Raw genomic sequence first — 13,855 nt, 5'->3', positions numbered from 1 at the left:
ATATAGCATTACGCCAATTAAATGCGATCACTTAAAAAGCCGGCAATTCAATTCAATTCAACCTAAGTTGTTAACTGTGGGATGATTAAAAAAGCTTATGTGTAGCATATCGCGATTGATTGACGAAACAATAAGCTGTTCGCTAGTCAATCAGTCAAGTAATGTATTACAATCACATGTCTGTATCAAAATGCAATGGAATACAGACGCACACAACTTGAAGAACGGTTCATTGATTGTTATTCTTCCTAACACGCTTCAGACCAATATGATTGTAATTAATTAGTAAACTAATTACCTAATAAACTGACACTTTGTCGATTCTTCAATTGTAATTTAACAAACTAAAAAAATGTATAAGAGTAATAGCCCTTTTGTTCAACATCTTTGACATAGTAGAAGGAACCATCAATGTCATTTGGTTGTGTGCACTGATTTGTTGGGGTGTTAGTTAATTAGTCTATTAATTAGTCTATGTTACTAATCAAAATATTTATTAACACACAACAACTCGTATGAATCTACTTGATGAACGTGAGTACTATTGTTACGAGAGAGACTGGTTAAATTGAAATGCCATGCTGGCACGTGTACTGGCTATTTATACTGATATTATAAAGCCCTGTGGCTCATAGTAGACTGGCTACCAGTTAACACGAGGAAGCTATTATATAACATCTACCCTTTTTTAATTAGTTTCATACAATCATGTAGTTATGAGAATATTCGAACACAGAAGCCTTAGCTTTAACCACCGCTGTTTCAGTAAACCTGTTTATCTGTCACGTATACACTGATACAGGTAAAACAAGGACTCGGTGTTAACTGAACAGTTCATTAAATGTCCATTTTTTGCCTGGCCGTATCGTGTGGTGTACACTAGCTGATCAATTCCGCTGTTTACAGGTGGTTTTGATTTTGCAGGAACTGGGGATGGTTGTGATACTGGTAATTGGCTTGCTTGCAATGGCTTGGGGTTCAAAGGAATGAAGCCATTTGCTTTCATTATTCCCCGCCATAGACGAAGGGATATTGGCGTTGTCCCTCCGTCCGTCTTTCCGTCCTTCCGTCTGGAGCCATATCTTGGAAGTGCTTTGGCGGATTTCATTGAAACTTGGTGTGAGTATATATATGGATAAGAAGATCATGCACACCAACTGGCATTGTACAATATCCGTTAATAACTGAGTTATGGGCCTTTTTATCTTGGAAGGATGCTTTTTTGTGTGTCCGGAGCCATATCTTGGAAGTGCTTTGGCAGATTTTATTGAAACTTGGTATATGTATATATGTGGATAAGAAGATGATGCACGCCGAATGGCATTGTACACCATCTGTTAATAACGGAGTTATGGCCCTTTGTATCTTGAAAAAATGCTTTTTTAGTGTCAAATATAACACTTTTGTGTCTAGAAGCATATGGGCGGGGGATATCAATTCAACGAATTAGCTTCTTGTTTATTGTTTCATCTGCCGAAGTCTGTGGATCAAAGCTTGGTATTTCATGGATATACTTATTGGTTTTCGTGAGGTAATATCGATTACGCCTGTTCGAAACGCCTTCAGGTGTCTGAATAGTGTATGACCTGTTATTGTATCAACAGCTGGTTTCCATGAACCCTTCTATACTTGCTGAAACCTGATTGACTGACGTTTGTTTAGTGGATGTTATTATTTGAATGTTTGTCATAATTTGTCTTTTGTTTTTATGCCCCCGGTAGGGTGGCATATAGCATTTGAACTGTCTGTCCGTCCGTCCGTCCGAAAACTTAAACATTGGCCATGACTTTAACAATATTGAAGATAGCAACGTGATTTTTGGAATGCATGTGTTTCTCATGGAGCTGCACATTTTGAGTGGTGAAAGGTCAAGGTCAATGTCATTTATCAAGGTCCAAAGTCAAAAACACAATCCAAGGAAGTAATAAGCTTTAAAAGGGAGATAATTTCTAAACCTGCCCAATTAAGTATTAAAATTTTATTTTAAAGCGGCGCAATAGGGCTCATTGCGTTTCTGACAAACACATTTTTTGTTCTTTCTGAATCTCTGCCTCTAAAAGTTTGGTGTTTGATGTTGTAAGGAACAAGTTTCTCCGATGTGATTGGTAAAAATACCTTACTTTCCTCTCCGCAAGTAATTCTGCTGGAGAATAACCTAAACACGATGGTGTTGCACGGTATTCCAAAAGTGCAACCTGTATATCGTGACCACTTTCTCTTAACAAAAGAGTTTTAGCTCTTTTCACACAAGAATCTGCCAAACCATTTGACCTCGGGTAGTGGGGTGATGACTGAACATGATTGATGCCCCATTCGGCCAGGAAATAATTAAACTCCAGGGTGCTGTAATAGCTGGCGCCATCAGAGACAAATTTCTCTGGGATACCCTGGCGTAAAAAAAATAAGATTGAAGATGTTTAATGACACTTGAGAATTGGCGCTGTTTAATCTACCCAGTTCAAAGTAATTTGACTAATAGTCACAGGCGATAAGGTCGTTTTGACTTGACCATTAAATGTAAATACATCACTGCAAACAGCTTGCCAAGGATAGAGAGCGATTTCATGGGATTGGAGTGGCTCTTTGATGTTTGAACTTCTGTGATTCAAACACATTGGGCATTTTAGAACTAATTGAGTGATTTCTGCTGAGATATTTCGCAAGAACATGATTTCTCGAGCTCTACGTATGCACTTTCACTCCAATGTAACCTGTATGGATAATCGCGTTATGGGTTGTAGAGACTTTCTTTTTCAACCTTTCATGACAATTCCTTCAACAACTGCTAATTCGTCCCGATAATTCCAGAAATCTACGATTTGAGATGTTTATTTGAGAATAGAAAGTCTTGTATATTTCTCTGTTTCTTCCTTATTTCTGCATTTTCTTGCTATGTACAGGTAAACTTGTTATTACCATATTACTTGGATGCTTGCTTGGTCTAATAGGTCAGGGCCCGTCTCACTTAACGGTTTCCGAGACAATGTGTCTGGAACAAGAATGTCCTTACCTGGGCGATGTCTAACGTCAATGGAATAGGGCTGCATGTGCAATAACATGCGCTGTAACCTTACTGGTGCTGCATGTAAATGCTTCTTGAGAATTGAAACCAGCGGTAAATGATCCGTTTCAAATGTGACCTTTCTACGTTAACCTATTGGTGATAACGCTTTAACGCAAAAAGGATTCCCAAGCATTCTAGCTCAATCATGGCATAATTCTTTTGACTGTCTGTAAGCGACTTGTTAGCGTACGCTATGGGTTTTCCGTCCTGCAATAGCGTAGCTCCGAGGCAAGTCATTGAACTGTCTGTCTGTAACGTGAGCGGCTCTTTTGAATCAAAGTAGCCTAATGCTTGTCCTGGTTGTGTCCTTCACCTTGTTAAATGCGTCTTTTTGTGGCTTAGCCTACATGAATTCAGTGTCTTTTTCTAAAAGCTGTCTCAGGGGTTGGTGAATTGTGACTAATTCGGTGCAAACCGATTCAAATAGTTGACCATTTCTTATACAGTTTGCAACTAATTTTTGTGGTTTGGAGGCGCATGTCTTTGATCACAGCGACCTTGGCTGAATTCGGCCTGAGACCTTCTGCAGTCAGAAGGTGACCAAAATACTTTAGTCATGCCAACCTCAATTTTGTCGTCATTTAGGATAATGCCTTGAACAAGCGCTCTTTCCAGCACGGTTTTAAAGGGACTGTCCAACAGATTAAAGCGTCGTTCGACGCGAATTGATTTTTTGGGAAACTACGAGGATTGCTTATAAAGTTAAAAAATACCTCCGCATTTGACGTGAGCGTGGATGGTCGATAGGTAAAGTCTGGAGACATTTTACTCCAAGCTTTTATGACTCTAGGGGTCATTGATTCAAGCCATGTGGAGGTTAACGTTTTTTCTTCTTAAAAAAAAATGTATTCTTATTTTTTTCTGGAGATTTTTAGTTCAAATGTTTAAATTTATCAATATAAAGCATTTAAAGCAGTTAATGACAAGCTTTAATACATGCCAAAATGTGTTGGACGGCCCCTATAAGGTTGTTGTCATGCTCCTGTCTACTTCGATCATAGGCAAGGATATCATCAACAATTGTGACCACAACATTAAGGCCTTCAAAACATTGATCCATTCGTCTGATGAATTCGTCTCCACTCAAGCTTAGACAAAATGGTTACCTCAGATAACGGTGCCTTCCAAATATGATGCTGAAACATGTCAGATATGATGACTCTTCACTGAGTTTAAAAGCCCAGTACCCTGTGATCAAGTTTTGTAAAGTATTTTGCTCCATTAAGTGATGGCAAAATACCCTCAAGGGATCGCATAGGGAGATGCGGACGCTGTATTCATTTATGTAGGTTCGTTGGACAAACTTCCAAACAAACTCTTAAACTACTATGGCCTTTTTCCACGAGGTCCATGGAATTTACCCATTTGGTAGGTTCATTGACCTATTTGAAGACCCCTTATTTTTCCATTTTGGCCAGTTCAGCTTTGAATCGGTCCTGTAGTGCAACAGGTATTCTACGAAGGGGATGAACAGCAAGCTAACTGTCGGGCTTTAAATGAATGTTGCACTTACCCTTCATGTTGCCTATTAACAGACGTTTGTAAACTGTGCAAAGGCTGTGATTATGTATGGACAACGTGGAATTCAACATTCTCAGAATCCATTACGTGCGTGTATGCAATTTAAGTTAAACGTGCCTTCAGTCTTAAACGGTTGCCACTGTATGTTGATACCCGGAGATTTTAACGTTTGAGGTTTCCCTTGGTACCAATGCTTGGATAATCAGAAAATGGCAATATATTTACCTGGGATCCAGTGTCAATCTTGAACTTGGTGATTTGTTGTTTTGGACCTACCCGAACTTCTGCAAAAACCTGTTTATTAACTATTTTGGATTCAATATTATCCACGGAAACACTATCAAAAGCACATAATCACTATGTACATCATCACTTCGATCGGCACTGTTTATGTCGTTGACATTCCTAGATCTGCATTCGGATGCGAAGTTGTTCCACTTCTTGCAGAGGTGACACTATTTTCCATTGGCAGGGCATTGTCGGTGGTGCAGTTTTCGCACGTCCTCCCCTGTTGAGGACGCAGTCTTGAAGACTTGGCGTTTTGAAGTGATGGTCTGGAACGACCATGTGTGGATGCTGCTTGTTGGCTGGCCGACTCCGATTTTGCAGATGGACGTGGCTTCTGTTTGCTCGACATGTGTCTGAATTTAAAATTGTCAACTGACTTTTCTGTCTTCATTTCTGTCAACTGCTTTTGTGCATAATCGTAGGATTTGCAGATCTCAGTGGCTTTTTGCAATGTAAGTTTGGCTCCCTCGGTGATTAGCTTTTCCCGGATCTTTTCAGACTTAATCCGAAACACTATTTTGTCTCTTATTATATCATCTCTATATTTTGCTTCATATGCACAGTCCAATGCTAATGTTTGAGTCAGGTAATAAATGCTCCTGCTGTGGAATTTCTTATTTTTCATTATGAAATTTAGATCTGTTGAAGACTGGATTCTTGGTTGTACGTGAGTTTGAAATGCATCAAATATCGATTTTGTTGATTGTCTTGCCTCATCTGTAAATGGAAGTGTTGAATATTTCACGGCCTTTCTCACCGACCCAAAATAACACATAAGTCACTTTGGCACTCTCCTATTTTTGTGCTAAAGCTCTTAAATATTAGTTAAACATGTTGGCAGAACTTTTTAAATTCCTCCAGGTGATTTGCACTCTCCCAGTTTATCCTTGGAATAGGAATTCCTGTTAGATCCATCTTATTTTTGGTATAATTCCACAAAATGGAATGTAAACTCAAAATAGTCAGTAGAGTTTTATTTCTGACACCAAGGTAACAAGTCAATGTTACTCATCTAAATATTTATTAACACACAACAACTATATGAAACTACTTAATGTACGTGAGTACTATTGCTTAAATATAGATCGACTGTTTAAATTGAACTGCCACGCTGGCGCGTGAACTTGCTATTATACTGATAAGCCCTGTGGCTCATAGAAGACTGGCTACCTGTAAACATGAGTAAGCTATTATATAACATTTACCGAATTTGTATTAAGTGACAACCTTTTTCATATAATGGCATCCAGCATCTTATTATTGGAACCAATGTCCGTGATGTCAATGTAATGTATGCTCTCAAAAGAACGTAGGATCGAACGTACGGGCTTTCAAAAATGTCTGAACCATTTTCCGAGTTGCCAAAATAATGTAACTCAGTAACGAATGCATGGGTTATCAAAACAACATAGGAACGAATGTCTGACCGTGTCAAAATTTACGCAGAAACCATTGTCCGTGGGAAATAATGTCCGTGATACTTGATTATAATTTGTGCACAATATTATTTAATTGACTTTATATTGCTTAAACAAACCTTATCTTGAGCTTTCATGCTGATTTCATACGGCCTTACCCCTGCGAAATAAGGGGAAGAGAGGAATTTAATGAATGTTAGGGATTTCAATTAGGGATGGCAGCAGATATGCATAAATCGACCGCATATTCGGATCCAAAGTTCAGATTCGAATATTTGCTTTCTAAGCAAAGATGCTTGCACAAAAAATTGTTTAATTGTAAAATCGCATTTTTTTGGTTTAGTTAAGACGACTTTCGTGTACAAGTCATAGTTTGGATAACAGATGTCATCAATTAACGACATGAAAATTGCCATGATATTTTGGCAGGGCTAATGTCTTAAGTGTATTTATTTGTCAGTTCTTAAGGGGTTTAATACACCGTGTTTAATCGTATGTTATTTATAGTTATATATTTCATAAATAAGACAACAAAGGCAACCCGAATTTTGTTACTTTAAAATCCGTTTAAATACTATATCCATATTTTTAATCCATGATCATCTAATAAGAATAAAGTAACTAAATTATTAAGTAATTAAATCTGTTTGTGAAAAGTATCATTTTATTTTGGCTTGAAAGCGTTCATTTAAACTAGCTATATTTTAGGTATATATAATATAGAAAATAATAGGTTAGTGTTGATTATAGATCAGGTTTATCATGCGAGGCTTAGAAAACAAAAAGCACGAGCCTTGGCGAGTGCTTTTTCGTTTTCGTGCCGAGCATGATAAACCTGATCTATAATCAACACTAACCTATTATTCTATTTATCCCACTTTTTATTTTGTAAACCTTTTTGTTTAAACAAAATTAGTTTGACTGGATAATTTCGCTGGATTTATGACGTCATTTCGTCGAAATATTGACGCCATTTCCTGCCGTTGATTATAGATGATATATAATCGTTCGCTGTAAAAGTGGGATAAATTAGGATTCAAAGTACTATTAAGTGAAAGCAATTCAAAATACCACTCTTGATTGATTAAGTACAAGGACATGTATGCATGACTGTATGAACTCTGTATCAGAATTGTGTTGATACGTTTTCTTCGTGTAAAGAGAAACAACTCTTGCACAGTGTTGTTTTTATTTTTTTAGTACAAAGTAGGAATATAATTAAGTTATTTTCAATTTATTTTTCCCTAGATTTGACATCATCGCGGTAGTGTAATGATGTCCAGATATTGCTCCGTATTAAATATATTCCAGATGCGGCATTTGTATTAAATCTTGACGAATTATTGGTTTCAATTGTAACGGTCAGGATTGCAGAAGCTATGATAACTCAGCGCAATTACCCCCCCCCCCCCCAGAACCAGATACAAATAAACGTGAACAATAAATCAATTTATTTACAACATTAAAATAAACTATTTACAATATGATATGACAATGAAAAGAAATAAACAACAAAGTAAGTTAATGGCCAGATAAAATTGCGATGACGTAGTCCAACTGTTGATCATGATAAAGTCGAATGGTAGATGTAATGGTGTAGTAATATTGAGTGTCACGACTTGAACTTATGTCCAGCCGTCAATGACCAGAACCGGAACTGAGCACCGGTCGTAGTGTTCTGCGAAGTAGCAAACTTCGAGCTGTATCAAGCTCGAAAGTAGAGTGCAGAAAAGCCGAGCTGTATCAAGCCCAGAAGTAGACTGTAGATACCCGAGCTGTATCAAGCCCAGAAGTAGACTGTAGATACCCGAGCTGTATCAAGCCCAGAATAGTCTTGTTCTGTCAAACACCGAACAGACTATGCCCGGAAGTAGAACGTTGTCAAACTATAATGGTTTGTTGAATCAATCGATACATAAAGCGTCTACACAAAATAAACTATATAAAGAAATTAACAAAGTCAGTATTATACATGCCTCGCGTACCTAGGATTATGTACACAATCAAACAACTACACTACACAGGTAATGCAGTAATGCAAGTTTCCGCTTTTGACAAATATTTAAAAAATTAAAACACGACTTTGGCGTTCACTTTTAAAAAAGCAAACAACAATTGACTTTATACTTTATTCCTATAAGCATAAATTGCAATATTTATATTAAACAACAATTTATTTCACCTAGCAAAAACGATTATCAACAAGAGCACCGCCTTGCGGGTGCAGACCGCTCATCTATTTTTTTTTAAGGTGAAGGGACCTATCTCAATTTCAATTACAAAGGAGGGAGGGGTGGAATGGAGAGGGGTGTATAGTGTGGGGGTGTGGTCATTTATTACATTATCTTCCAAAAATGCAAAAAAATGCAAAAAATAAAAAAAAATGGGAGGGGGGATTTTTGGGTGGGATGGTTGGACGGTATTTCAAAAATAAAATAATAAAAATAAATAAATTAAAAAAAAAACTTTTTTGGGGGGGTGGGGGTATAGTGTGAGGGTGTGGTGGTCATTTATTAGATGATCTTTAAAAAAAATGAGGGGGGATTTTTGGGGGGATGGTTTGGGTGGAGTCTATAGTGGTATGGCAGGTAAGAGTTGTTTTGTCAAAGTATCAATCAAATCTAATCATAAGTTATGGTAATTTTAGCAAAATTTAATAATTTGACCTTGAGAGTCAATGTCATTCAAAGGTCAAGGTAAAATTCAACTTACCGGGTACAGTACCCTCATGATAGCATGAAAGTATTTGAAGTTTGAAAGCAATAGCCTTGATTCTTTAGAAGTAAAGTGGATCTAAACACACAATTTTACCATATATTCAAAGTTACTAAGTCTAAATAGGGCCATAATTCCGTAAAAATGACAACCGGAGTTATGCATCTTGTCCTTTACTGTCCCCTTTTGATATTTCGCGAGTGTTCCAAGTATGAAAGCAATATTTATGATACTTTAGGGGTAAAGTGGCCCAAAACACAAAACTTAACCAAATTTTCAATTTTCTAAGTATAAAGGGCCCATAATTCTGTCAAAATGCCAGTCAGAGTTACAAAACTTTGTCTGCACAGTCCCCTTATGATAGTTAGTTAGTGTTGCAAGTATAAAGCAATAGCTTTGATACTTTAGGAATAAAGTGGACCAAAACAGAAAACTTAATCAAATGTTCAATTGTCCAAGTATAAAAAGGGCACATAATTCTGTCAAAATGCCAGTCAGAGTTACATAAGTCTCCTTATGATAGTAAGTAAGTGTTGCAAGTATGAAAGCAATAGCTTTGATACTTAAGGAATAAAATGGACCTAAACACAAAACTTAACCAAAATTTTCAATTTTCTAAGAATAAAAAGGGCAAATTCTGTCAAAATGCACGCCCGAGTTATCTAACTTTGCCTGCCCAGTCCCCTCATGATAGTTAGTAAGTGTACCTTGTTTGAATGCAATAGCATTGATACTTTATGAGAAAAGTGGACCTAAACGCAAAACTTAACCGAACGCCGACGCCAAGGTGATGACAATAGCTCATAGTTTTTTTTCAAAAAATATATGAGCTAAAAATGTAACGGAAAATAAAATAACTTACCCAAATGCCTTATGTTGCGGACACTAACTTCCCAGCTAGTGCTCTAGTATTAATGCTGTAACTGTCCGTGTATGTCAAATAGTCTGCCGATTTTATACGTGTAACCGCCCAGCAGCGTTTACTGCAAAATCGAGAAACATGCTTTCCATGAACTCGAACTGAACAACTTTCCTTCAACTGCCCAATAAAATTAGACATAAAGTGATCATGTACACACCACCCGATATCCTACGATTACAAGCTTGAATTACTGAGGCCCGTAAGACGTACTTTACAGAAGAGCATAACACTTTACAAAACTAAGAAGATCGACGTTTCTTAAAACTAAACGTATTTAATCGTGTTTTGGCTTAAAATGTATCTTCTACCACATTGAATAATGTGCCAAACAAAAACTTGCATAAACCCCCTATTATTACCACCAAACAGAAACATCTGAAAACTTACATAACTTTACAAATGTACAGTTCTATACAAATGAGGCCCGCTAATTATCCTTAAATGACAACGAAATGGGTTCTATCGTTACATCAATGTTCCAGTGTTGCTTGTAATGATCAAATAAACGTTGTTTGATTAGATTGTAAGTGTGTGTCTGTTCAGTCAGCGTTTCTTGTTCAGTCCAAACACAAGTTAAACCTAGCTGCTCTAGTATTGATCTGTTAAGTCCAATTTCTTTTGTTGTACGTTATGTTTTGATTTGCGTCATTGTACTGTAATGTTTATGAAATTTTTATAATTTGTACATGGAATTTTTTAACCAATATTTAAATGTGTAATTTTCGTACGAAAGATAAGGGGTATCGTCCTTATTCGCGTTACAGTTCTGATAAATTTATTGACACATAGATGTCTTCTAATAAATGTGTATGCTTAATCTCTGATTCTATTTCTGAAACTTCTTCCCAGATTAAAGCAGAATGGTGAAGAAACGGGGTTATTACTTTATCAAAAAGATTTGATTTTTTTAGTTGGGAACTCATATTGGTTTACAGCAGATAAAAGTCGATGAAGCGCTTTATTATAGTATTTTGATATTGATTTTATAGATTTATAACAGTTTCCGTTTTTAAATAAAGTTACACCCAAGTATTTGAAAGATGTGACGATTTCTAACGTTTGAAGTTTCCGTTTCACTTTTATTCGAAAATAATAATTTTTGTTTTGCTATTATTTATTTTCAATTTATATTAATTACAATAGTTTTTAATGTATTTGAACATAAGTTGGGCTGATGTGGCCGAAGTTGAAAATAGGACTAGATCATCGGCATAAAATGATAAAAATAATTTGATATTGTTAATGATATGATTCCTTCAGTTTTAGAATTAATAGTTTTAATAATGTCATTAACGAACTTCATGAATATGATGATTAAGCACGGGTCGCATTGTTTAAAACCAGATGCTGTGACTACAAGAGATATTTAGAGCATAGTTTCTTATTTGGAAATTACTGATAATCGACAATTCTGGAAAAATATTACGAGAACATCTCGCAGAAACATTCGTTGTTAAATCAAATGACCAGTTCCGTCAGCAGAGCGGTTCTTATTGACAATATCGCACTGTAAACATTACGTCGTTTATAATTGTTATCCCGACATCAGAGATTCTACATAATGGGTAACATAATAGCACTAGCTGACCTTGTCAATGTTAACACTTATGAACTGTCAGCACTTATCTATTAACATGCTCCGTTACATACAAATACCAATCTTCATACGCCGTTTTGTCTGAAGCTTAATTAATTGAGCTCCATGACGCTCAACATTTGAAAGTAAGCGACAATTGCATGTGGCAAATTAAATATTCACCACACATTGTATAGAAACTAATGTGCAAACACTAACAAACTACTTTAACAAGCTAGAATTAATTATTACTCCAGCATTCCAGATAAGCTGCGTATCAGCGTAATATACGCATTAGAAATATCAAGATACGCTCAATTTATCATTTCCGTGCGTACATTTAAGCAAGCCAATCTGGACTTACGCAAATGATGTAAATTCTATGCGTACAACGTAAACAAAAATATAAACAGCTGATTGTTTTTTGCCAAAATATGAGATTGGTTATCGTAAAAATTAGAGCTAATTTGTGCGCTGGATTGTAGAAATAGTTAGCCAGTCGGTATGTATACACTGTATCATCTAGACGCATTGTAAATTTAGTAATTTTTTTTAAAGAAACAGTCAAGCGCTTGTGCGTTTATTTACATAAAGAGGTCAGCATGGCTTCTTCATAGCCAAAAAAAATAATTCTCAAAGTAAAATTGATTCTTTTTATATGGCACAAGTTGTATCTAGTAAAAACATTGTTATTATATATAATTTCCTCTGTTTTCAAATAAAAAAGGACACACTTGAACGCTTATAAAAGAACTGTTGAAAGTTAAGTGTGTTCAGACCTGGCTTAGGAGGAAAAAACGAAGGAGGAAGCCTATAAACCAAGGACAGTTAAAAAAAAACTTTAACAAACCTACTACTATGAAGGAATACACATAGTTAATGGTTTATTGTGTTTAACATGATCAAAGTAGTGTGTCTGTACCACGGATATATTCTTGTTTTACTTAAAGCAAATTACCCTTCAAGCAAGGCAACATTTGACCATTTACCCCCATGCTTTGACAAGTGGGGGTATTTACCCCCATGGGTCAAATATTTTATATAACGCTGATTACTCTGAATAAGAAGAGTATTGTTGCCATGACCAGAAAAAAAGGTATTTAAGGTTTTCAAACATCGTTTAGGTGTCGTTATAATCACGTATAAGGCCTCTCGTAAAAAATCGAAGCTTCATCCAAACAAACTTAAAATAATGGTCTGTGTCCGATTTCTCATTGATATTAACAGGTTACGAGACGGTAGTCGACAAACGTGTTAAATAGCATTTGTCGCGGAATAATCTTCACGAGAAATATATTGATCGGCCCTTAGAAAGTGTCACTCTATATACTTATTTGGTCAAAGTCAGAGTATTTCTTTCAGTATATACACCAGATTACCACTTTTGTCGTGTAACTGAGGTATTCCGCATTCTTTGAAATCATCGATAAAAGCGCGCTGCTCTATCGTCTCCAACGTGACTATCTTATAGTCGTGCATGTATGACGTCCTGTTTTAGCACTCGTTATCAAACTGTATGAATTAACGGCGAATTAAAAGTAAATACAGTGCTCATGAAAGAAAAACAGCGATTCATAAGGATAGACCCAAATACTACATCATGTACACCAACTGTAGAAACTATTAATAAAACAATTGTTTTAAATGCAGACAAAACCAACATAAACACCATTTGAACCCATTTATAACATTTCACACGCTTACGTTATACGGTACGTTGAAGGCTGTCTATAATATATGTAATTGTATGCATTACCCAAACAGTAAAGCAGCAACCACATGATGACATTTGAAGTCCATTATTGGACTCTGACATGTCGATGATTGTATCACGCCGTTGTCCTCTGGTTCAATGTGAATCTAATGAAAAATATATAACAAAATCTGAAAGAGGCGACAAAACGAAGACGTCGCAACGAAACAATTTACATCCACAAATGAACATCGTAAGAGACGAAATGAACATTACAATATACAGAGAAATATAGATCATCGCGATTACGAGTACGATTAACATTTTGTTTTATCATAGTAATTCGGATGTATATCAACCCTAACTAACCGTAACATTGTATGATGTATTTCATCGAAGCCTGGACGCTGGCACGGATTACACGCAGTTCGTCCATAAAGAATTTCAATACCCTGTCGCTTTCAACCGATGCTTCACTCGTTCGACTTAATTTAACATGCGATTCGACGTAGTTAGACCAGTACATTATTGATATAGCCATTATGATTTTTTGTTTGTACCCGGAAGTTGGAGATCTCGTGAAATATCGGTGGTCACATGACGAGACTTACATACCCAATTATAGTATTGTTTTGTTTACCGCCATATGCTGAAGCTC

The sequence above is a fragment of the Dreissena polymorpha genome, chromosome 11 (assembly GCF_020536995.1).
Source record: "Dreissena polymorpha isolate Duluth1 chromosome 11, UMN_Dpol_1.0, whole genome shotgun sequence".
Classification (NCBI taxonomy): domain Eukaryota; kingdom Metazoa; phylum Mollusca; class Bivalvia; order Myida; family Dreissenidae; genus Dreissena; species Dreissena polymorpha.
This window is presented reverse-complemented; position numbering follows the sequence as displayed.